This window comes from Manacus candei, unplaced genomic scaffold (genome assembly GCF_025592945.1).
Source record: "Manacus candei isolate 608988 ecotype Guabito, Panama unplaced genomic scaffold, ASM2559294v1 h1tg000124l, whole genome shotgun sequence".
In the NCBI taxonomy this organism is placed as follows: domain Eukaryota; kingdom Metazoa; phylum Chordata; class Aves; order Passeriformes; family Pipridae; genus Manacus; species Manacus candei.
Window position 1 is genome coordinate 700,413 of NW_026138172.1, and position 24,403 is coordinate 724,815.

The window sequence follows — 24,403 nt, forward strand, 5'->3', positions numbered from 1 at the left end:
CAGACTAAATAGAATAGATTAAACTGACAAGGCTTGTACAATCTCAGAGATTAAGACAAGATTTTCTTAATAAACAAAGAGAATGGCAGCTAATACATAAATGTACAATAGAAAACTTTTCTAACAAGGTTCTCATTGTTTAAGGATTCTTCTTCAGATCACAGCCCTGCTTATCTTTCCAACAACAGTCTATTACACTGACATAACACAAGCTAAGCCAGGTAAATCGATATGGGGCTGGGTTAAATATTTCATTGGCCTTTAATCTAAACTAGGTTGTATTCAGAACCCTTTAGTCTGTTCTTGCTTTTATCTTGCTGGTTGCCTTTGTTAATGGATTATATTCTTTCTCTCTTTTAACTTAGTGGTTTTGACCAGAAAGAAAGGAGTGTTTCTGGTTCAGACTTTAGAAGTGCATGACCAGTTGCATCTGGCATGAACTGGGGTGCACTTAAAAAAACAAGTCAGTTTATATCCACCCTGTTTGAGAAAGAAGGTTTAAAAGCTTTTCCAGTTGCAGTTTTATAGTGGTTGCTTTTAACACCAGCTAGAGGAACTCTTGCTGTAACTGGTTTTTGTTTTCATGCCCATGAAAGTGGATTGTAGGACTGAAGAATTAGCACAGCAGTTGCATCAGTGCTGTGTGATGGGACAGTCATATCTCTCATATAAAACTGATTTCCTTGTAGTGTTTTAGTGGATCAGCTTTGGGAGTGAACTTGGCCTAAAAATGTGGAGAGGTTTTAGAAAACTGTGGTATTTTCACCACCTGAAATTAGCCAGGAGTAAAGTACAGAGTGTAGATCTCTCTCTCTCTCTCCCTCTCTATCTCTCTCTCTCTCTCTATTTATATAGATATGCCCCTCTGAATGCATGTGTCTACATGTAAATTTAGGTGTTATACAAAGCATGATACTTTTACATATATATTAATATACATTATGTAAGTCTCATAAAATAACACAGAGTGTTATTGCAGAAATCTTTAATAAAAGAACCAACTCAACTACTCATCCACTTTTCTGTGTTCACCCCTTCAGTACTGATTGAAAATCCCTTTTTCCTCTGTAAGGCTTCTCTCTGAAATCTTCAGAAAATGCACTCTAACTTAATGTATTTCAAGTGCAGCTATCCTGCTTTTGCTCTTTCAAAATACAGGCTACAACAGAGTTTAGAAACATAGAAAGATTTCTCTCTCACACATTATAGAAATACCAAGATAAAAACAAAGAAAGTGTGATATATGTGTATATATATATAAAATTTACTGTGGGTTTCACTTTGTTTCTCTTTATTCTCCATCTCAGTAAGCTAAATCTCATTTTATAAGCCAACAGGAAGAGTTCTATTTAGGTTGGTAAAGATTATTTACTGTGAGGTTTCGGAGTAAATAATTCAATGAAAGTTGCTTCAAAATTCAAAAGATTCACTTATCTTTGTCAACTGACTTGTTTATTTGACTTCATCTTTTAGTTCCACTTCCTAGTTGTTATTCTTCTGTTCTTTCATGTTTCTAGATCACTTAAAGTGGATTTTTCTCCATCTTCAATTTTTAAGAAGCTCTTCAGTTATCAGTGGCTGTCCATATAGTGTCAGTACCAAATCTGTCCCTGTATTTTGGGTTTATTTTCTGTGACTCTCTTATATTAATCCCTTTCTATGCTATTCTGGCTTATGTGGTATAATAAAATAAGCAAGAAAAAAAGAAAAAAAAAAAGATTAATAAAATGCAGTTTTCCTTCTGCGATACAATTTTCTAAAGGAGATTTTGTTCTCCATCTGCTCAAATAACTATGCAAATGTTCAGTCTTCTGAGAAAATGTACTGGAAAAAAAAGACTTTTGTGACCCAAGAGGTGCCTGTAAAAGAAAGTGAACAGGGTACACAGAGTAAGGGAACACTTCAAAGGTACATTTGTGGGCATGATACTTAGAGGTATTTTAAACTGACACATTAGAACAAAGGAGATTTGGTCCACCTGAGGTCAAGTAGTAAATACTTTGCTTAGTTTGGAGTCCACAAAAAATAAAAAGTAACTTCATTTCAGATCTCTTGATAATATACTGAAGAAAATCAGTATTAAGAAGGGTGATTTGACATGATTCTATCAAACACTTCCAAAACAAAACACTGAATGTTTCCCAAACGAGTCAAAGCTCTTTTGCAAAGAACTTTTTTTTTTTAATAGATTTTTGAGTAAGATTTTATTTTTAATGGGCATTTTTTGAAAGGATATTTTTCTTTCTTGCTGTCACACAAATCAGGACTTCTTACACAGTAATTTAAAAAAGGCAAGGAGGCCTCTGGGCCTTTCTCTTCCAACCACCCTTTGTGCTTCACTTGTGCTGCATACAGTTTGAGTGTCCTCAACATAAGAAGGACATGGAAGGACAAGAAACAAGTTCAGAGGAGGATAACAAAGATGACAAGGGAATTGGATCACCTGCCCTATGAAGCCAGGCTGAGAAAGTTGGAGCTGTTCAGCCTGGAGAAGAGAAGGTTGTGTGGAGGCTTCATAGCACCTTCCAGTACCTGAAGGGGCCTCCAGAGAAGGTGGAAAGGGACTCACCAGCTGGAACTGTAGTGACAGGACAAGGGGAATGGCTTCAAACTGACAGAGTGGAAATTTAGGTTAGATATATGGAATAAATTCTTTCCCATGAAGGTGGTGAGGCCGTGGCACAGGTTGCCCAGAGAAGCTGTGGCTGCCCCATCCCTGGAAGTGTCCAAGGCCAGGTTTGATGGGGCTCTGAGCAACCTGGGATAGTGGAAGGTGTCCCTGCCCATGGCAGGGGGTTGGAACTGGATGGTCTTTAGGTCCCTCCCAACCCAAACCATTCTATGATTCTGTGAATCAATGATTTATGTAAATGGTGGATGCCAATGAGTCCCAGGTATCATTTGGTTGTCAGGGAGCCTGTGGAGATAATGTAGGAGCTATTTATCATTTCCAAATTAGGCCACATACCTACTGCTTTCTACACTTTCTGCAGCTGGTCTGAAAGCAGCCTCGAGACTCTCTCTGGCTTTCATCTAATGGGTAATTCATAACACTACTTAAACTGTAGTGAGCAAAGTACTTTCAAGCCAGTCTGCAGGATACATGATCTCTTGTTGTGGTGCCCATCCCTTTTAATGTTGAGCCCCTCTCACCCACTCCTTTCCTTGGCAGCCCTACAATTCCTGTTCAGGCAAGGCTTGTGCTGGCTCTAGGGAAACCACAGGATCTCCAGGCTTGACTACCCAGTGCTTTGGTGGTAAATTCTGCCATGTGAACCCACCAGGACACACTCAGGCGATGGGATGGTGCTCTGAGCCAAGCCAGCAATGCTGCTACTCTGCTGCTGGAGGGTGGGAGAGGATAATCAAGAAAGGATCTGAGCCAACTGTGCTTGGAAGCTTTCTAAATCAGGCCTGAGCAGAGGTGTAGTGGCTACACGGTGTGGAATCTGCCCTCCCACACATATTGCAGAGTAAGGTAATGAATGCACCCCCTGACAGGGCATTTGTGGTTTGATTTAAGCAGCAAAGAGGAGTCTGGAGTGTTCAAGCTGCCCAGTGGAGCAGTTCAGGGGAGCCCAATTGCTGTAGCAGGAGGGAAAGAGTTGTCCACACTCTCAAAAATCAGAAGCCTGAGATCAACCCCCTTCAGTGCTTTCCGGGGGACTGAGTTGCATCCTTGAGCACCAGGGCATGTGGAGCCCTCAGAGAAGCAGAAATGCTGTGTATGGTTGGCATGGGGAAGTTTATGGGTGCCAGGGGGGTGTTTGTAAGCTAAATGTGGGATTTCCACTGTGATTGCTAATTCTCACCATGAGAAGGCAGCTCCTTGCCATGGCCACTTTGTAGAAAACCAACTAAGAAGACTCCAGGAAACCTAAAATGTATTCAAAGTTCTTGAAGAAGAGGGATCTTTTTCTTTAGTTAAGGGTAAGGAAAATTCAGACACGACAGAGCTGCTGAGTCTCAGACTGGAGCAAAGCCAAGAAACCTGATGAAGTCCTTGCTAAAGCCCTGTGGGGACATGTCCAGATCTTGGCAAACCCCCTCAGCTGCCTGCAGGGAGCCGTGTAAACACACATTTGCAAACACTTGTGAAAGAACCACCTCCATTCACACAGGGCTTGGGTCTCATGCAAGAGAAGACCCTCTTTTCCTGGTTGTGGCAGTGAAAATAGATTGTCATATGTGTCTGTTTTTAAGTTATTTCATGTTACCAAAATGAGCTTTCGTGTGAAGGAGGGTCAGGTGTGGATCAGCTTACACAGATAGCATTCCAGGGATTTTGTCTGCCTGTCTTTTGTGGCAAAGGCAGAGCTATCCCAACCATTTCTTCAGGTTTCACCACAGTGGCCCTGTCCAACCCGGTCTTGAACATTTCCAGGGATGGGGCAGCCACAGCTTCTCTGGGCAACCTGTGCCAGAGCCTCACCACCCTCCCAGGGAAGAACTTCTTCTGTAATTTCTTCCATAATTTCTTCCACTTCTTTGACTATCCCTGGTTAGCCACAGGCATTCCATTTTTTTAAGTGATGGGATAGGATTTAAAACCTCTTCAGCCTTAGGAGTGAATTACACCGAATTCCTTACTTCCTAGATGAAAGCCCTGTGTAATATCAGAGGTGATACTGGCAAAATTGGTCTATATATGCCCGGCCTATACAAAACCCAATTCTCACCTTCAAGAACACTGATTTTAGCATCTACTCTGTTAGTTCTCTTGTGTATGAGGCCCATCAGATGGGTCAGATGATTTTCCAGCTCTCTTGGCAGTCTCACGTGCAGCTGGCATGCAGTTCCACGTGTAGCTAACATGTCACACGTGTATGTGCAACGTTTCCACCAAGGAACAGGAGAAAGATCTTCAGGAATTCAGGTTATCAAATCACTTTGGACTATTAATTATGAGGACTTCTGAAAAAAAAAACCCACAAAGTAAATTGTCTCTTTGTGATAAATGCTGGTTTATTTTTGGATGTGCTCTTGGCAAATATGACAACATGAAGCCCTGAGAGACCAAGCTACTGAGTAGATTTTTGAAGGCAGCAGCTCTATCAGCAGAGTCTCTGCCAAGGTAATAACAACAGATAATGAGTTGCTTGTTGTCAGAACCCTTAGGAGGCAGAAGGAAAAAAATGTCTTGGAAGCAGATAAACTTCACTTGAAGTTCTAATTTGAGTAGGAGAAGAGAGTGCTGAAAGATTGTCAGTAGATATAGAGATAAACTGAAAAAACAACAACTTTTGGAAGCACAGTGGAAATTTGGGTCATTGTGAGGTTAGGCAAAGCATGTGTTGGGAATACACTGAAATATGTGCTTTTGTGGGTTTGTGTATGAGAGTAAGGGAATTTTGGGGGGTTGGCTTCCAGGTCTGATTTGCTTGTAAATACAGAGTGATACCCCAAAGTGCCTGGAGGGCAGGGCTCAACTTCTGGAAATTGAATCTTGCACAAGGTTCTGTACAAGGGTTGTAAAAATAACTCTTGGAACCAAAGTGCCCATGTAAACAGCCAGTACTGCTGTCTGAAGAGCCACTCCTTTTGTCTGGAGGCAAAGGAACTTGTTTAAGGCTTGTGTGTATGCCTGTGGGGAGAAACAGGTTTAGTGGCTTTCCTTTTAGAAAAGGATTTTGGGGATTGTCTGGAAGGAACACTTGGCTGCAACCTGAGTCATGGATCAAGCTGCAAAGCAGAGGAAAAGGTTTCTGATGGTCTGGGTTTTTTTCCCTTCTGGGTAGGTGTTCACTTGCTGAGGTCTTTGGTCAATGTGCTGGTTGTTCTGGGAACTATTTTGAGGTTACATATTTAACAGTGGTTCTGGCATTTAATGGCTTCAGGAGGGAAACAGCAGGGAATGGAAGAAAAATTTGGACAACTGAAGTGGCTGGCTCCTTATTTCAAACCACCCTGTGCCTTCTGAAGTAACAGATCAGTGTGGGATCATGCCTGGATCTTAGTCTCCTCCTGATATCACTCCTTGGATTTCAGTGAACTCCTTTGTTTTAGATAGATGTGAGTGAGTACAGGATCAGGTCTCAGCTATGAGATACTTCAATTTATTTTTCCAGTGTCAAAATCTCGTGAGTCTTATTATAGATAACTCTTGGCATAGGTTCATAAAGCTGAACCTGGGAGCTGGTATGAACTCAAGGTTTTCATTATCTTGGACCATGAGTGTAATGTAACCACAGAATAATTGGGTGTAAATACATTGTATATGCAATAGAAGTGGGGAGTTGTGACTTGAAGACTTAAAACCCAAGCATTTTTGAAGTTGAGACAACTAGATTTACCTTCGCTTTTCTTTCTAGAAGAAAGATTGAGTAAAACTCAACCAAGTGACACAATGATCAGGAATAAGAATGTGTCTTGTGGAGCTGAACGACTTATCAAACACAGGGTCTGTCCCAATACTTGATGTTGGCAGTGTGGATCTTAATTTGCAATGAGTAGTGCCTTTCTTTCAAAGCAATTTTGCCAAAATGAGTAGAATTTACTGTGAATGCCTACACAGCATAGAATGGGAATGTATCCTCAACCTGTGAGAGTGCATAACATGCATGAAGTTCAGATTTGAGGAACAGAACAGAAGGCAGGAGAAGAGTTTGATTAGTTCTTGTAGTCTGGCATTTAAAAGCTCCTAATTTAGAGATTTTTACATCAGGTAACTTAAAAGTAGAGCTGAAAGATAAAATCCCTGTCTCACCATAGCTGATAGAAACTCCAGAGGGGGGGAAATTTTACCTCTTTGTGGATAATGCTGATTTTGCCCACAAATGTGGGTTGAGCTGATAAACTACTTTATCTGCCCCCTCTATGCCTGTGCAGTAATTATTCACTTCATGTTGCAGAAACAATTTCTGCTGAGAGGTCAGAATCACAAATTCACTGATTTCTTCAGCCTCCACAGGAAGCTGTGGATTAGGAATTAGGTATAAATTTGGTGAGCGTTGGGTAGATGTCTGATGAGAGAAAAATGGGGCAGGTGTGGTAAGGAAAAGACTGGAGGCAAATTATGAAGTTAGAAGTAGCTGAGAAAGAAGAAAAGGACCTAAAGACAAGTGGACAAGGTCTAGTTGCAGGAGTTGAAGCCAACAAAATACTCCCTGCTAGAACTGGAAGGGAACTCAGGAGCCACGCCAGCACACAGCTTTACAGTTTACTGGCAAGACACCATGGTCCACATTGGAAAAGCTAAACTGTTGCAGCTGTCCTCCACTCCATGAGCTCCAGGAACTGAGATTATACTGAGGTGACTCACACGAGTGTCAGGAAAATGCTGCATGATGAAGTGTCCTCTTTATTGACTTGGTAATTTTAGAGCAGACACCATGTGGGATCCCTGGTAACACACACACACAGGTTCTGCTCCCCTTTGACAAATATGAGACTCAGGATGGACTCCCAGTGGCTGCTGCCAATGCAATGAGTGGATCTGAGGAGCTTTACAACAGCACCATCTTTCAGGGCACAGCCTTGAATCCAGCACTAGATGTTGCAGTGGATGGCTTTGCATCCTGGTTTTGGTTTTGCAGGAGCTCTGGATCCTTGTGGCTGCAAAAGCATGCTAATTTTGGTAAGAACTCTGATTAATTTGGGCCTTCAAACTCAACTGTCACGTGAGTGATACTTTACATTTTAACATCTCTATTTCTTGTCCCCATCAGTAAAGGCTGGTTTTTGGGAGAGCATTGTTCCTGTCTGTGAAGTTTTCATGGTGCTGTTAAACAAGCAAATACAGGATGCTCAGTCAAGCAAGTCTTTCCCTCCCCTCACTTTGGTACTGAAGGACTCCAGCAGGTGATTTTTAGTTATTACTTGTAGGAAATCCCATTGGAAAAATTAGCCTTTTGTCTTCAGGACAGGATTTGAGTAAGTGTGTCCTGAGGCCACACAGAGAATGAGGAGAAATGAAGAGGAGGATGGCAGAGAATGAGTACAGACCAGCACTTTGAGCACAGAGAGGGAGAAAGTACTTTAATATGAAAAGGTAAAAAAAGGACCAGGATCACTCAGTTCCAGAATTTATTGCATTTCAATCTCACAAAGGAGCTGAACTACAGTTCTTCAGGATCTACCTAATTTTTTACATTTTCTATCTTTTAAATGCTTGACCTGACAACCTTTACAGTGTTCTAATACATTCCTGAGGGTGGGAATTCATGTACATACCCACTCACAAGCCAGGTGTGTGCACTACAGTTACTTAACATACACATTAGATACATACCTAAATTCAAAACCACTTCTAGAAAGCAGATTTTAGTTACCATCTATTGCTCTTATAGCTGATATTCCTCACTTTGAGAACTGTTAAACTTTGGTTTTAATGTCTGAGCTTTATAAAACCTCTGGAAAGAACTGATTATATAAAGATTGTTTCTTTAGTTAGACTAGCCTGCAGTCTGTGTTAATAATGAATTGGCACTGAGATTTTTACCAGTTTTTTTAAAACAATTGCCCCCATATTTTGCTTCTCTCTTATCTGCATCTGGTGAACAGGTGATTTATGTGTCTGGATACCTATAACATACCAAGATTCACAAACTTGTGATGCATTGAGGCTTAGAGCTCTCCATCATCCTGCATACCCCATATGGGCGAAGCATGACAAGAAATCATCATTTCCTTTCAAAAAGTCCAGAAGAAAAGCAGAAACCTGCCTAGGATGTTGCCTGAGAAATGTCGAATCACAGAATGGTTCAGGTTGGGAGGGACCACAGTGGGACATCTGGGACCACAGTGGGACATCTGGGACCACAGTGGGACATCTGGTCCCACCTCCCTGCTCCAGCAGGGCCATCCCAGAGCACACAGCACAGGGTTGTGTCCAGACAGCTCTGGAATATCTCCATGATGGAGACTCCATGCCCTCTGTGGGCAATCTGAAACCACAAGGCTGAATTCAGTGACAGAGAGGTGCTTTAAGCACAAGGAAAAAGGAGAAGGCACAAGTAGCAGTTCTGTCTCTCTCCCTCTCTTGACAGGCAGAAATGTGTGTGATGTTGGCATCTTTTGAGTCACGAGGAACTTCTCCTGACTGCCAAAGCCTTTGAGGATGACAAGACCAGCTTCCCAGTGACACCACAGGGATCCCTCGGCACCGGCACCGGCACACCAACTAATCCCATGAACCGAGTGCATCCAACCAGTTTAAAGGCTCCCCAACTCTGTGTTCCTCATGTAATCATGAGGCAGTAATCATGGTGTGGTTCTTGGGGCTGTCCTGTGCAGAGCCAGGAGCTGGACTTCGATGATCCTTGTGGTCCCTTACAGCTCAGGCTATTCTGTGATTCTCTGGTTCCTCTACCGTGGTGATGTTATGTTCCCAAGATTAGTCTAAGTAAATTTAGGGATCTGGGAGACCTAAAGGCAGATCTTACCAACGAGAACACACGCAAAAGTTGTTTTGAATATCTAATTTTTTCCATTTATTTTGTCACTGTGTTCCCAATCCTATTGATCAGTGAGGCAGCTTTGCCCTTAAGACTTCATTTTGTATGGAAGCCCTTCCTGTTGCTCTTCATATCCTTGCTTGTTTCAGTTCCAGCTGAGCTTTGGGTTTTCTTACTCCACCCCTGCATGCACAGGTAGTGCCTCTATTCTCCTCCTAACCAGCCCAACCATGCTGGTATCACATTTACACTCACTTTCTGTGTTGAAGCTCAGGTAGATGTTTCTTGTTTACTCATGTTGACCTTCTGCCACATATTGGCTTGAATTCCCACAAAGCACAATGTGATGCTGTTCTGCTTTGAGGAGACAGTGTTTGAAAACTCATTGGAGCTCATTTGAGCTTTTTTCCCCTCCAACAGGAAGTTGGGAACAAGCCAAAAGTTTTTCTCCTGAGGTCCAGAGCTGTGATCCTACTGTTGGCTTACTTAATTCTCTCAGGATCTTAAACCCCACCTTTTGATGACTGCAGCCAAGGCTTCCTTTGACTTTCACATCCCTGACCACTTCTACCTTTTTCATGAGCAGCATGTCCTGCAGAGCACATTTCCCACTCACCTCATGAATCCCCTGCATCATGGAATTGTCCTCAACCCACTCCAGAAATCACCTGGGCCATCCAACCCTTTTGCACCTTCAACAGATACTGGTACAGGTGATGTTCCCAGCAAGTATCAGAGCCTGTGACTGCAGGACTTCTTCTACCTGCCTGAAGAGGGTTTCTTCTTCCTTCTGTTTTCTCTTCTCTAGCAGGTGATCTGTAGCAGGTGCCTTTCCAAATATTAGTCTGTACTCTGATCACTCCTCACAGACTCTTGATCAGCTTATGAACAGTCCCAAGGTTATTTGGACACTTGTGCTGTCTCAGGTATTTCTGCTCTGGTCTCTCCTCCAGCTTCCATTTCTGGGGTTAAAGCAGTTGGAGTCACCTCAAGTTTATCTGTATGTACTGGTGTAAAATTACCTGTAGAAAGAAATGTTTGAGTCCAATTGTTGAATGCAAAATTGAAATTCCAGATTAGAATTTAAAAAAATAAAAATAGAAAAAAAATCTGTATTTATAAGCATTTATGCTCTTGTGGGGTACTGGTGTATTTGAGAAAGCTAATGAGGGAACATGGGGAAGGGGGGGAAGAAAAACAAAGAAACAAACAGAAAAAAAGGAAGAATTTTGTAATTGGAAATGAATAAATGATTATGAACACTTTCTTCCTTCTTTTTATCTGCTGATGAGGTCTGTAGCTTTAGATAAGCCCAGCAAAAGCTCATTTTCTGTGAACACGAGTCTTCTATTTACCCAAATTACTGTCACAGTTGTGTGAGGTCTTTACCATGGAAGAAATTAGGCTTGCAGTCAGTGACATCCACAGCCAGGCTGGACAAAGGGCTTTGTACTGGACTTGATGCTCTATGCATTGGTGAAAGGAGGAGCAAATGAGGATACTGCATGTGTTTGGGAGAGGGAGAGGAGATAAACTGGCAAATTAGTCTCTCGAAATTTTGAGATAGGTGTACACACCCTGCGATACCGTGTGTGAAATTACTTGTGCAAATTGACTTGGAAATTCACTATCAAAGTCACTTTAATATTAATAAATCGACTTGTGGATCAGACTGGAATAACTTGTAAGAGAGGAACTGGAACAATTCAGTAAGGCGTGTGCCATGTGGGTTGTCTTTCTTACATCCTTTCCCCAGCAGAGAGCAGCAACTCCCCAAGTGTTTCTTTTCATGTTCCTCCTCACAGAAGCTGTAAAAATGAGTCTTGGTTCACTTCACATTTGAGTTCGTTCATCACAAGTTTGGTTAACCCAAAAGCTTCACAGATATTGGTTTTAAAAGTTCCCAAGAAAAGATAGTGAGAGGTCTGGTATTTCCTAGCACATACAACTTGCTGGAAAACAGGATGAACAGATCATATCCCTTATCTGGTAGGTTTTGCTTCATTTCTATTAGCAGAATTTGCAGCATCTCTGGTTTAGACTTAAACTTTGTCTGGCTACTCCTAGGATAGGATCATTAGTTTTACTCCATCTCACACATGCTGGGATGATGTTTTTGATGAGCCTGGGTGGGATTTGCAACATTCTATGGTTTCATTTATGGTTTCTTTTTCTAAATACCACGTCAAGAAGAAGAAACAAAGTCATGTAACTGTCGAGACCCAAATGAATCAAAGAACGAGTTCTCTTTCTGTTAAAGATAAGCAGCAAACCTTTAGCCCTGCCAAAAAGGACTTTCTTAATGTTTTAGAAAGCTGTTTGAGAAGGATCATTGAAAATATTGGAGCTGTGTGCATATATTTTTTATGTGTTTGCTTCTTTATGAAGTACAAAGACACTCATTGGAGGAGATTAGGTGTGATGATAAAGAATTCTGTTTTATTTTTCCCCATTCCATTTTAGTATAAAACTTCAAGAATGCCATGTCAAATTTTCTCTTCTTTTCTGGGGATCTTTAGAGATCTCATGTTTTTACTAAAAGGGACAAATTGTGATAAAAATTGAGCAAGATTTCATTCTTTCAAATTCGTTAGTAGTATAAATTAGGCAGTGAATAGCAAACACAGACAGCTCAATGTTTAAAGACTCTTTTTCCATGCATTGCTGATGTTCTTTTTCTGTCCTCTTGTGTCATCCCCATTCCACATGTTCTCTGGTCATGATAATCTGTAGAGCAGAAAAAGTCTCCTTGTTCTTTTGGTGCATCCTGGCTGGACCCAGGGAGTGCCAGTACTATCAGTGTGTTCCTCCCAGTTTTGTGCAGGTAGGAAGAGGACAGGAAGGGATATGACGTGAGCAGAGCATTCCCTCATCCCTGTTAACACATCAGAGCTGCCCTAATGGGGGAAGTGAACCTATCTTAGCAAAAGCAGGAGCTCCAGAGAATCATATAATCACAGCATGAGTGAGGTTGGAAAAAACCTCCAAGATCATTTGAGTCCAACCTCTGACCGATCCCTACCCTGTCCCCCAGCCCAGAGCACTGAGTGCCATGTCCAGTTGTTCCTGGAACACCTCCAGGGATGGGGACTCCACCACCTCCCTGGGCAGCCCCTTCCAATGCCTGACCACCCTTTCAGTGAAGAAATTCTTCCTGATGTCCAAACTGAACCTCCTTTGGCACAGCTTGAGGCCATTTACTCTCATCCTGTCCCTTGTTCCCTGGGAGCAGAGCCCGACCCCCACCTGGCTCCCCCCTCCTGTCAGGGAGCTACAGAGAGTGAGGTCCCCCCTGAGCCTCCTTTTCTCCAGGCTGAGCCCCCCCTGCTCCCTCAGCAGCCTCTCATATGCCTGACTCTCTAGACACTAAAGAAAAAGTAGGGAAGGGAGAAGTAGAATGCAGCAGTCAAAAAAGCATCTGTTTTGTGTTTAAGGCCCTGTTTTACCTCTGAATCAGACCAGAAGATGGGACTGAAAAGTTTGCAGAGTACCAGTGGATCTACCTTTTCCCACAGCAGCAGCAGATGGATGGAAGATGACCAGGAGCTGCCAGACTGTGGCAGTGCACAAGCAGTGGGAAGAGACTGGGGTTCCACAGGGGCAACTGCATAGGCCATACCCTAAATATCTTCAACCTTGATGAAACTCCCCTTAGGATTTCTGCTCTGTTGAACCATGGCCATCCTTTTCATACTGCTAAAGCCTTAAAAAGTCTTCTGCATGCTGGAACATTTCCCTATGATCTGAGTCTCCAACAAACTGCTGTCATCACAGGTGTATCACAAACAGCTCTTGCCCCAGGACACTGCATGGTGCTGAAGAACTACTTTCCTAACATTCCAGTGAAACACAGGAGTCTTCTCTTGTTGTCTCACAACACCTCTTCTTTATCCATTTTGCTTTTAAAAATTGTCAAATTGTACATTGTGTGTCATTAAATCTCTCTTTCGATATCTTTTCCCCTGAAAGAAAAGATATCCTATATCTTACTTGCATAAGGAAAAATGGTATTCAAATGGAAAAAACCACAACCACAATATTTTGATATCTTGGGCACATATCTAATTTTATAATAGTATAAAACTCTGTAAGAATTCCAAACAAGCTTTTACAGCAGTCTGAGTGCTGCTTTTATAAACCCAGATTATTTTATAAACCAAATTATTTTATAATCTTGATCTTCTATTACCACCTTTGTTTTGGTCAGGGGTAAGAGTATGAAATTTGTCAAATGACTGATACAATGTCACAGCTTTCAGAGCCTGTCCTTTTCAGCAGTACCCTGGGATTGTATTTGTGTTAGTGAGGGACAGTAAAGGTTTGTCTCTGTTCTGAAAAGTGATTGTTGAGGATTTGATCCTTCCCATTAGCTCAACACTGCTGTGCCATGTATGCAGTCAGTGAGATGTGCTTTCCTTGGGAATAAAGGCAAGCCTTTATCCCTTTTAGCAATGCCAAAAGAGAGTGGGGTCTTCCTACATATCCAAATGTACCAGCTCCCCTCTGCAGCACATTAAGCAGCTGCTCTGTCAAACTGCTCTTTGAAAAGCCTGTGTGGATACCAGCATTACACAGATGCACCTGAAGAGCCATGTTAAAGGCAGCCACTTACACAAGAAATTGTCTTTCCAAAAATCCATCTTCTTGGTTCTGAGTCAACGAGCTGGAATTCATTTAACCTGGAAGTTGGGGCCGGATTCTCATAAATACACTTGCTGGTAGAGACACTTGAAAAACCAAATCTTGAAAGTCAGATATAGAAAGCAGGTTTGGGGCGTTATTCAGCTGTCTAAATATCAGCATGTAACATCTTCTGAGCTGTTCTATGATATCAGGTTTGCCTGGATCTGCTGCTTCAGAAGGGATTGGCTTTCCATGAATCCTGTGTCATTTCTGTCAAGATCATGTGAACGTCTTCAACATCCTCAAGTGCCTCCAGTTGCAGCAAATTCTTCTGTATGCACAAGTGAATTGCAGCTTTTGAAATAAAGATGCAAAAGTATGGGTAGTGTTCAGACAGTTCTCAGAAATATTTTCATTTATTCATCTTCTATAACATCTAGATAAATCTGCAGAGTTTGAGTTTTACATGTCAGATTTTGGTAGTGAAATGTTTGTAAATCATCTAATGGCCGAAAGATAATTGCAGACCTTGTCTGCACTGTTTGGAATCAATCAGACTTATTGGAGGGTTTTTTTTCCTGATGAAAAAGCTCTGGTTTTGAACAACTTAGATACTGTATGGGAAAATCACAGTTTTACTGGAATATTGCTGTTTTCTCTATGGAAAATCAAAACAGTATCTTCCCTCCAAAATACCTGGAAGACACTGGTCTGTTTCTTTCTTTTTCGTTGGAAAAATGCAAAAAATTCAAGAATTTCAGTAAAGGAGCACAGTACAATCTTGAAAGTAGAAAAAAAGGTGATGATCAAGAGGAAAAAGTATCTGGGTTGATAAACAATAGAATCCAAAAGGATAATTTTTGCTTTTTAAATTTCATTTATTTTAAATTTAAATTATTGCAGGATTTTTTCCTGCATTGAGAAAGCAGGAATGATGATGCTTTTAGGCTGGGAAGCAAACAAACCACCAGACTCCTCAAATGGAATATTTTAGAATTCCTGTCTCATGAACAACACCCGGGGTTTTCTGTTTTGTTTTGTTTATTGCGAATCAATATGAACTTGTTTTCCAGCCTCTTAACATTTTCCATGGGATGTTGATTCAGTTTCTTCAGGCCAAATCTATTATTAAGCTTTTGGGCAATAATTTCCAGTGGCAAATAAATATAACAAATAAATTAATATGAGTGCAAAATCAATGTGATTTCTGGGAGTTATGCACTCAGCTGGAGTTTGGAATGAACTCTCTAAGATACGGATCTCAAGAATCTTGTCATGTCTTATGGCATCTTTCCCTACCTTTGGAAAGCAACCTTGGTCACCCAGCCTGTGCATAACCATGAAACAGGTTGAAGCCCTGCACCTGAGGACTTCTGGGTTTTTATTTCCCAGAAAACAAATTTTGAAAATACAAAATGAGGTCCGTGACCTTTCTATATTTCTGTTACATTAGGAAGAAGGCTGGGGAGGACTTGGTGATTGTGAAGGTCTTTTCCAACCTAAATGAATCCGTGTGATTCTGTGAATAAAAGGTCATCAGCTCTGCATCAGGCTGCAGAAAGCTTTTCCCTTTCCCTGCAGGGGGCAGGGATATTCCTCCCGAGCACCATTTCCCACAAAGGCCAACAATCAGACTGGAAATTAAAACACAATGCAGCACAGCACCCCTGAAAAGCCATCAACCCTGTTGCTCATCTGAGAGTCACACTGCATGGAGAGGAGCCAAACCACTGTTCCTTTGATCCACCTGGGAGACTGTCAGTGTGTCTGTGCCTCTTGCTCTGCCTCCTTCAGTGTCTGCTGGTGTGAGCACTCAGGATCATGAAGGGACTATGCCTGGAGGTTTATGTGCCTATGTTTCATAATTATCACCTATTCCCAGCTAAAGTGTGGTACTTTCTGGCCTCCAGTGAGGAGTGGAGGGCCTTGTTACTGATGTTTTATTCTCCTACTTACTGTAACCATTTTGGATTTCAGCCAGCAGGTATAAACAATGTTCTTGTGCCTTTGCAATTCTGCACTGCCATTTTAGCACCCTGGATATCAGCCAGTGCCCATAAAGTGTGTGGCATTAATTGAATTTCAGCTGGTTTCACAGACATTTGCTTTTGATAAATGAATGCAAGATGGACACGTTGGTCTAAAACAGGGATTGAATTTTGTGTTGGGAATGGGCTGTATTTGGTTAAATTCCGTTGGTGACACAATTCTCAGCATTGCTTTTAACTTTAGCCTAACTTAATGCCAGATGAAAGATGCTTTAAAGAAGAGGATGGCAATGAAAAGACATCTTTCCAGTGGGGCTGGATGTTTTATGTTTTATGCCCATGTGGACACTCAGGCTGTGATGGAAATGACTTACTGTGATTTACCTCATTCCCATAATGCACTTGAGCATTACAGTATTGGACATGAATTCTTCTCATGTAGTCAAAAAGACTTGCTTTCATAAGTTCAAAGTGCCATTTCTCATTGATTAGAAGCAGAAAAAGACACAGAGATATCCCAACCCGGTGGTTAAGTGGTGGTGTGATTCTAAATTATCTCCTGAAACCTCTTTCTTTCATGGACAATGTGGAAGGAATAAATCAGAAACTACCACACCAGCTTTTCAACCTGTATTATTTCAGAGGAAAATTTTCTGCTTTTTCTTTTTGTGTTTCAAAGAAGTGCTGAACTGGTAATATAATTGAAGGATCATCATAATATTTAAATTAACAGTAGGAATAACTCTTGGGTCAGGATTAAAATTTGTAAATAAGCATCAAAGCAACTTTATGAATTGCATCTTTTTTTGTGCTGCTGTATTTCTGGTACCTTGAGCAGACTCTGTAGCAGGTAGTATCTCTAGAGTTGCTGGAGATTAAATAACACAGGGGCCAGGGAAGAGAGAGAAGGGAGGTTGTAAACCATATCTGAACGTGTGACACCTGTCCTTCGTGCTGTGTAGGAGGAGATGTATAATTTTATTTATTAATGCTATTTATCATTTTATTTACTAATGCTATTTAAGAACCTAATTGCTTATGGTATTAAAATGTATAATTTTACAACAAATGGTGAAATTTCAACAGGTTCCTAAAATCCCATCACCTCTTATCTATCTTTTGTGGCTATTTTTAAGGTTATTTACACATCTCAAGCAATATTATTTTGGGGTCTATTTCTACTTAACATACACAGAAAGGCAAAAATTTAAGTGTTTCACTGTAATTAAAAGCTCTCAAGCAGAGAGAGGATTGAAAGGGTTACCAGGAAATCAGAGATTGTAATTTTGACTGATTTAGGGGGAGCAGAAAGTAAAGCACACTAGAAATCATTTGTATGTGAAAAGGAAGCATCTTTTTATCTAGACAGAACCTCTAGATATTAACTCACAGATTCAAATCCTAGCTAAATTTTATTTACAGTTTTGCAGCTTTATCAAAAAAGTCAGAGCAGAAGAAGAAACAAACCAAACTTGTTTAAATAAATAGGTGTTCTGTTGCACAGCAAGGGCTCCAAAGAGTGGAATGCTCATATGTAATTTCAAGGAGCTATCAAATTCACCCCTGGATGTTGTGTTATGTGTATCTTATACAGGTTAGGATGTGCTGTGACTTTGAACCAACATTTTTCAGCTATTTTATAATGAGCATAGTAGAGCTGTGCATAGTCTTTTTAAGTTTTACTCTTCTGTGTGTGTCCTAAATTTCTTTTAAATACATTTAGGCACCAGTACATGCAAAAAAGATAAAGCCAGAAGCTGGTGTACTGCTCTCCTAATTTCAGTCCTACTGCTGCTGCAGAACAGTTATGGAGATAAAGAGAGCAATCTATTAATTCCCAGGTAATGCCCTGGTCACTAATCCCAGTCAGATATATCTTGCTTGTGTTGAAGGTGGTTTTTTCTTTCCCACACATTCAACAAGAAACAAAGAAAGACACCAAAGAGAATTTTTCTAGACTGTTGATGATCTTTGGTTGCTGAAAACTGGCAACTCTACAGTTGGATTAAGAATCTGGGATTGCAGAAGCCACCTCAGGGCTCATAGCCCTCAAAGCAGGACACAGTGCACAAGGAAAACCTTTCATTGCAGCAGCTTCACAACATTCTCTTTGTGGAGCCAAATCCCCTGGAATGTGGCCTGTTCATGAGGGGAAGCAGAGGGGCAGGCACTGATCTCTTCTCTCTGGTGACGAGGGAAGGGCTGGAGCTGTGTCAGGGAGGGTCAGGTTGGATCTCAGGAAAAGGTTCCTCCCCCAGAGGGTGGTTGGGCACTGACCAGGCTCCCCAGGGCAGTGGGCACAGCACCAAGGCTGACAGAGCTCCAGGAGTGCTTGGGCAACACTCTCAGGCACATGGTGGGGTTATTGGGGCTGTCCTGTGCAGGGCCAGGAGTTGGACTTGGTGACCACAGGGTGCCTTCCAACTCAGGATGTTCTATGATTCTGTGGTTATCTCCTTCCTTTAGCACTAGTCAATGCAAATTTTTATTTAAAGACAATGACAGTTTGACAGGAGTGAGACCTATAAGACTAAATCATTGTGTTATGACAGCCCCAAATCCCCATGACAGACCTGTCAGCTGTACAAATTATTGCTCAGAGGAAGTGCTTATTTTCTTCCATGGAGGTTACCAATATAGGCCCACAATATTCATATGAATAAATGCCTTCAGATACTGCATCTCTGACTTTACTGACTGTCAATGTGATTCCTAACCAAACACAATACAAATACAATTCTAGAATACAATATAAAATCTTAATGAAAATGGGAATTCATTTTATGATCTGAAGTTGAAGAAATAGTTTATTTAAATGTTGTCTTGTAATTGTTGCTTACCTGTAGAAAGACAATTGTCTTGATGATCTATAAGAAAGATTGCTTTGATCAGTTGGGGATGACTGATTGTAAATTAATCAGAAAATTTCTAAGAGAGGGAGATATACCATATTCTGTATTTACTTGGATATTTACCAGAAATGTGTGGTTTAGAAATGCTGTAGAGTTCTAAAAACATCCAAATATATTAATGATTTTTTTACATTGAAATTGTTTGTTTTAGTTGCATCACTAACCCCATAAAGCTGAGGTTTTACGAGGTTTACAAGCTTCTTTGACTTTGAAGTCAGTTATTTGGAGTTCAATAAGAACCAAAATGAAAAATATAAATTAATATGAGATCTGAACATATTTTGGGTTTAAGAACTACCTTATTGAGTATGCCCAGGACTTGTAAAGATATATATCATTCTCCTCTCTAATTTATCAAAGAATCATGGGATCATAGGATGGTATGGGTTGGAACAGACCTAAAAGATCATCCAGTTCCATGGGCAGGGACAGCTTCCACTAGACCAGGTTTCTCAGGGCCCCATCCAACCTGGCCTTGAACACTTGGAAGGATGGGGCACTAAAAAAGAAAATAAAAAAACATGTTCTTGTTTTGAGCTCCATCAGATTGATTCTTTGTACCAGGGAATGGTCACTGCTGTATTTTGGGGGAGTTTTACACCAAGAAGCAGGAGAAAACATTTTAGCAGGTTTTTTTTTTTTTCCTTTTTTTTTTTTCCATATGGCAGCTGCAGAAAACTCCTGAGAGGTCTGGCATGTTGTGAGCAGCCTGAGGGAGATGGATTAGTGAGTGTGGGGCAGAAGAGTTCATCAGAGATGCCTGAGAAATTGCAGAACTATGTGATAAACACTTTTTTTTTAATCACAGGACTATCTTAAGAAGCCCATAGTCTCTTCCTTCCTTCCTTCCCTCCTTCCTTTTCCTTCCTTCCTTCCTCCCTTCCTCCCTCCCTCCCTCCCTCCCATCTTACTGTGTCCTCCATTTAGGAATTCCTGTCATTCCCGCATTCCCACATGGTTCTCACACTTAAAATGTGGCAAGATTTTATATAATGAGCACAAAAATCCCAGCCCCAAACCCGAGGTTTCTGTGGTGTGGCTGCTGCACACAGGTAGTTTTCTCTGGCTTTTGGATTTCGAGCCTGTGCTGCTACACTGTCTCTTTTGCTGAGGAGAAATTTCTGCTTCATGAAACCTGGAACTTCTATAAAAGGAGCTCGAAATAATGAAGATAAATCATTGAGGACAGGTCACAGAGGGTAAATACAGCAGCTGTATCTGAGTGCCTTGAGGTTGGGGGACTTCTGTTTAGGAAAAAGTGTGTTGTCTCCAACTGTAAATCGCCACTTGCAAAATACAATGAACTAACCAACCACGCAGAGATGAGCTGAAAATTCAAACAAAACTGCATCTGACTGAGTGCCACACCGAAAATATTCTCTACTGAGAAAGCTCTAGTTGTGGGCAGTGCCTGCATAGTCAACAGCTAATTTCTTCTCCTTGTGGTTCGTAAAGAGAAAAAATCAACCAAAATCCCCAAACCTCATTTCTCCAATGAACTTCACGATATTTCAGGCATGAGGAAGTCTGAAACACAGTTCCCCACTTGCTGTTTTTCCTTTTGCTTCTCCCATAGGAAGCTTGTGGGCTCCAGCAGAGTCAGGACAGCGATGTGAGTGTCCCAAGGGCAGCACTCCCAGGAACTGTTCATCAGCCTCTAAAGCATATTTGGCATATGGTACTTTGAACCATTTAATGTCTAAGCTCTGATTTGGGTGCAGAAGAATTACTTTTCACTCTACACTCTATGCCTTATACCAGCAGCAGTGAGGCTGAGAGCTCAACAGACCTTGTCTGACCCTAATCCCTGAGAGTACAGGGATTTGTTCTAATAAAGGAAGATAAGGGAAAATAGTGATAAAACCTTGTGTTTCTGTTCCCTTCACACCATCTCACGGCTGGCATGTAGAGCAGATGTGACAAATGCAGAGGGGACCCCACTGTTTTGTTGATAAAGGTGGTTGGATTGCTGGGACTAACATGCAACTTTCACAGAATCATGGAATCATAAATTCATAGAGTGATTTGGGTAGGTTCAGACTGGATATTAGGAAGAAATTTTTCCCTGGGAGGGTGGGGAGGCCCTGGCACAGGTTACCCAGAGAAGCTGTGGCTGCCCCATCCCTGGAAGTCTTGAAGGTCAGGTTGGATGGGGCTCTGAGCAACCCGGGATAGTGGAAGGTGTCCCTGCCCATGGCAGAGGGGTGGAACAAGATGATCTTTAAGCTCCCTTCCAAGCCAAACCATTCTATGATTCCATGGTTCTAAGTTTAGGAGGTATGTGAGAAACTAGGCAGGGGAAACATCTAATGAGAGTTCTTCACCCGAGATCTCAGTCCTGCCCCAGAAACCAGACAGGAGCTGGAAGCCACAACTGGGCTGCCACAAAACCTTGGATCCCCCTCACCCTGCAGGAGGACCTGCTGCCCTCAGAGTAAAACACTGCTTGCATGAGGTGTGGAGATGTCAGTCTGCAGTATTTTATATGATGAAGAAGTTTGATTGTGTGTTTATTTGTTTTAGAAACCAAACAAAATCCCCGTGCAGTGGCATAGTTTTGTGCTGACTTGATGGGATATATTGAGTGAAAAGTTGGCAGGTGGGAGACATGATTTAGTCTCCTTGTTGATGTCCCTTCAACTCAGGTGATTCTGTTGCCAGAGGAAAGGTTTAACATGTTTTATGTAATCTCTGAAGAAATCTTTCCCAGATCCCTGATCCAGCAGCAAATTCTTCATTAACTTGCCACTCTGTTACCAATTCCCTCATCCAGGGGTGAATAACTGATTGCTATCAGTCATGTCAATCCTTCTTATCATTCTGAAGGTGGAGAAACACCTGCTTTGTAGGCAGATTAACACCAGTTTCATAATGGATGGAGTAGGTCTTGGGGATGGGAGTTAAACACACCCTAATTAGGGGAAAAATGCAAAAGCATGACTGTTGGCTTTATTCCTCTGTTAGTGTTAAAACTGGAGCTGTTCCAAATTAAGACACTTAAATTTTAAGCTGTTGTTCTAAAAAAGATGGAATAATTACTCCCTTTTCATCTTGAGGAGCCTACTAAGATTTCTTTGGACCTATACTGCGTATTTTCCCCATTTTTTTTCTGCTAGAATTCTGTTGAGAATTTGGAAGCAGGGACTTGGGCTACTTCTCCAAACCTGTTTCTTTCCTGGCAGTTAAAAGGTCAAACATTTGAAAACAATTTAAAATTAGGATTGCTGCCTAAAAAAAAAGGAATGGAAAGAAAAAGTGGTTCTCATATATTTTTGAGAGGAAGGTTTTTCAACTATTCCAGTTTAAACTGTAGATCCTACAAAACCAGAATCATGGAGGTTTTATTACAGGCTCTCTCAGAGCTGTATTGCCTGAGAAGCTTGTAAACATAATCACATCCTTCATGCAAACATACTGTTTCAGATATTTACTGATAATCTAACATCCCATATTTTAATCATTTAATCTTTTTCTGTTCATCAGTTTGGTTAGACTTGTCAATAAAATACATCAAACTCTTGTGGCTTGACTTGATACTTGAAGACTGAATCTTCAGTTGCTAGAATTTCCATTCTAAGGTATCTCCATCATGTTGGGAATTAAGGAAAAGGTTTAAATATTTAAACCTTTTAAGTTTAAATATTTAAGTGTTTAAAAAATAAACTATAAAATTAAAAGTTTTAAAAAAATTTAATATATATTCCCAGATTTGGCTTGATAAGTAAGTATGATAAATAGGTCATAGTTGAAGCTTATCATTTCAGCTGCTTTTGAATAATGTTAAAAAAAATTGAAAGTTTATCCACTTAAGAGCAAATTTAATTTTACCATACAATGCTGAACCAAAAGTAATTTACACAAAAGTCCCAAAGAAAAATAAAACAGGAATTCTAAATTTTATCAAACTGCTGTGGACAAACCAAACAACGACTGCATTTTCTGTAATACATAAAAGACAGGAAAAGAGAGTTCCAAAATGAGGTAATAATAATGGTTTAAAAATCAAATTAAATTCCCATAAAAAAGTGATTTGGGATTTTTTGTTCACCACAGCTATTTTATAAACTCTGCAGCTCCGTTTTAAATCTATTTCCTAACCGAAAAACAAGCTTAGTAATCTCTTGAAGTTGGTAGTCATCCTACCAGAGATTTAACCTTCAATGGTTTCTTAGCAGAGGAATTTTCCCAGCACTTGCTGTTCTGTAGTGGTAGAGGATCATATAAGGAACATACAGGTCTCCAGGAGTAGGGATTTTTTTGGAGGGATTGAGAATTTATTTACTGCAAGAAAACTGGAATGATTTAACTGAGAATAAAATTTTTAATGCATTAATATATTCAAGGACCTTTCCAAACCATTCCAGATCATCCTATACCCTTCATTACCTCAGCCCTAGCACAAAAATATTTTCCTAATTTTTTTTGTTTCATTCTCCCGCATTTTAGGGGCAAAGACATCATATTCTTTACTATCCTACCAGGCCATTGATCAACTGAGAAAGGAAAAGGGCCAAGTTCCTGGACTCCTGTAGGGGGGTCAGAAAATGAAGTGACTAAGTCTGACCTCTCCTGTAGTGCAGATTCACCTCCCCGTCCTACATGTTCCTAAGGAAAATATTTTTAAATGCTTGGCATTCTGAGCACCTCCCGTTGAGCTGGGAGAGCTCTGCCCACCACTTCAATAAAAAAAGTTTTAATCATCCCCTCATAAATAAATTTTTCTTCTTGTTGCTGCTGTTATATTTTATGTAATGACAAAATTCCTCCAGCATGCAAACCGTGAAGCTGGAAACCAAAACCAGAGAGGTTTCCCTCTGCAGAAATCATTACAATCTGCAAATCTCCCGAGGAGCTCTTTTTTCAGCGTTTTCAAATCTTTCTGGTCCTCTCACAGAGCTATCAACGACTCTGTGGTTTGGAAATGAGGGGCAAATCTCTCTGTATTTACATGTGTGGAGAGTTAAGAGCTTAGAGGAGGAAGAGAAAAGGCAGCAAAGTCCAACGTGCCTCTGTTAGGGCACATCCCAAGAAGAGGAAAGACTTGGTTTCCTCCATGGAGAAAATAGAAATGGAATCTCACAGCAGTTGGTCATAAGTTGCTGATGGAGGATATTTCTTCTCACTGGCTTTTTGGTAAAGCCTGGTTCAATGCACGCATTAGGGTGATGTGTTTAGGAGCAGCCTATGTAGCCAGATGAAGGGAGGAATCACCAAATTTGAGGATTTCTCCATGATTTAAGTTGTTCTGAGCAGTATTAATGGTGTTGAGACTTTTCCCCAGTTCAGAATGGCTTGTTAAGCCAAGACCCATCTACTTCCAAATAGTTAGGCAAAAATTAAAAGCCTTGTGCATTAAAACCCTTTTCCCTATTGCATTAATTATTTTTGCAACTGTTAAAGGAACAGTCTCGACAGATTTTTATTATTTGACATTTTTCAAAGCTGAAATTTTGAGTTGTCTGTATATTAGAACAGTTTTAATTTT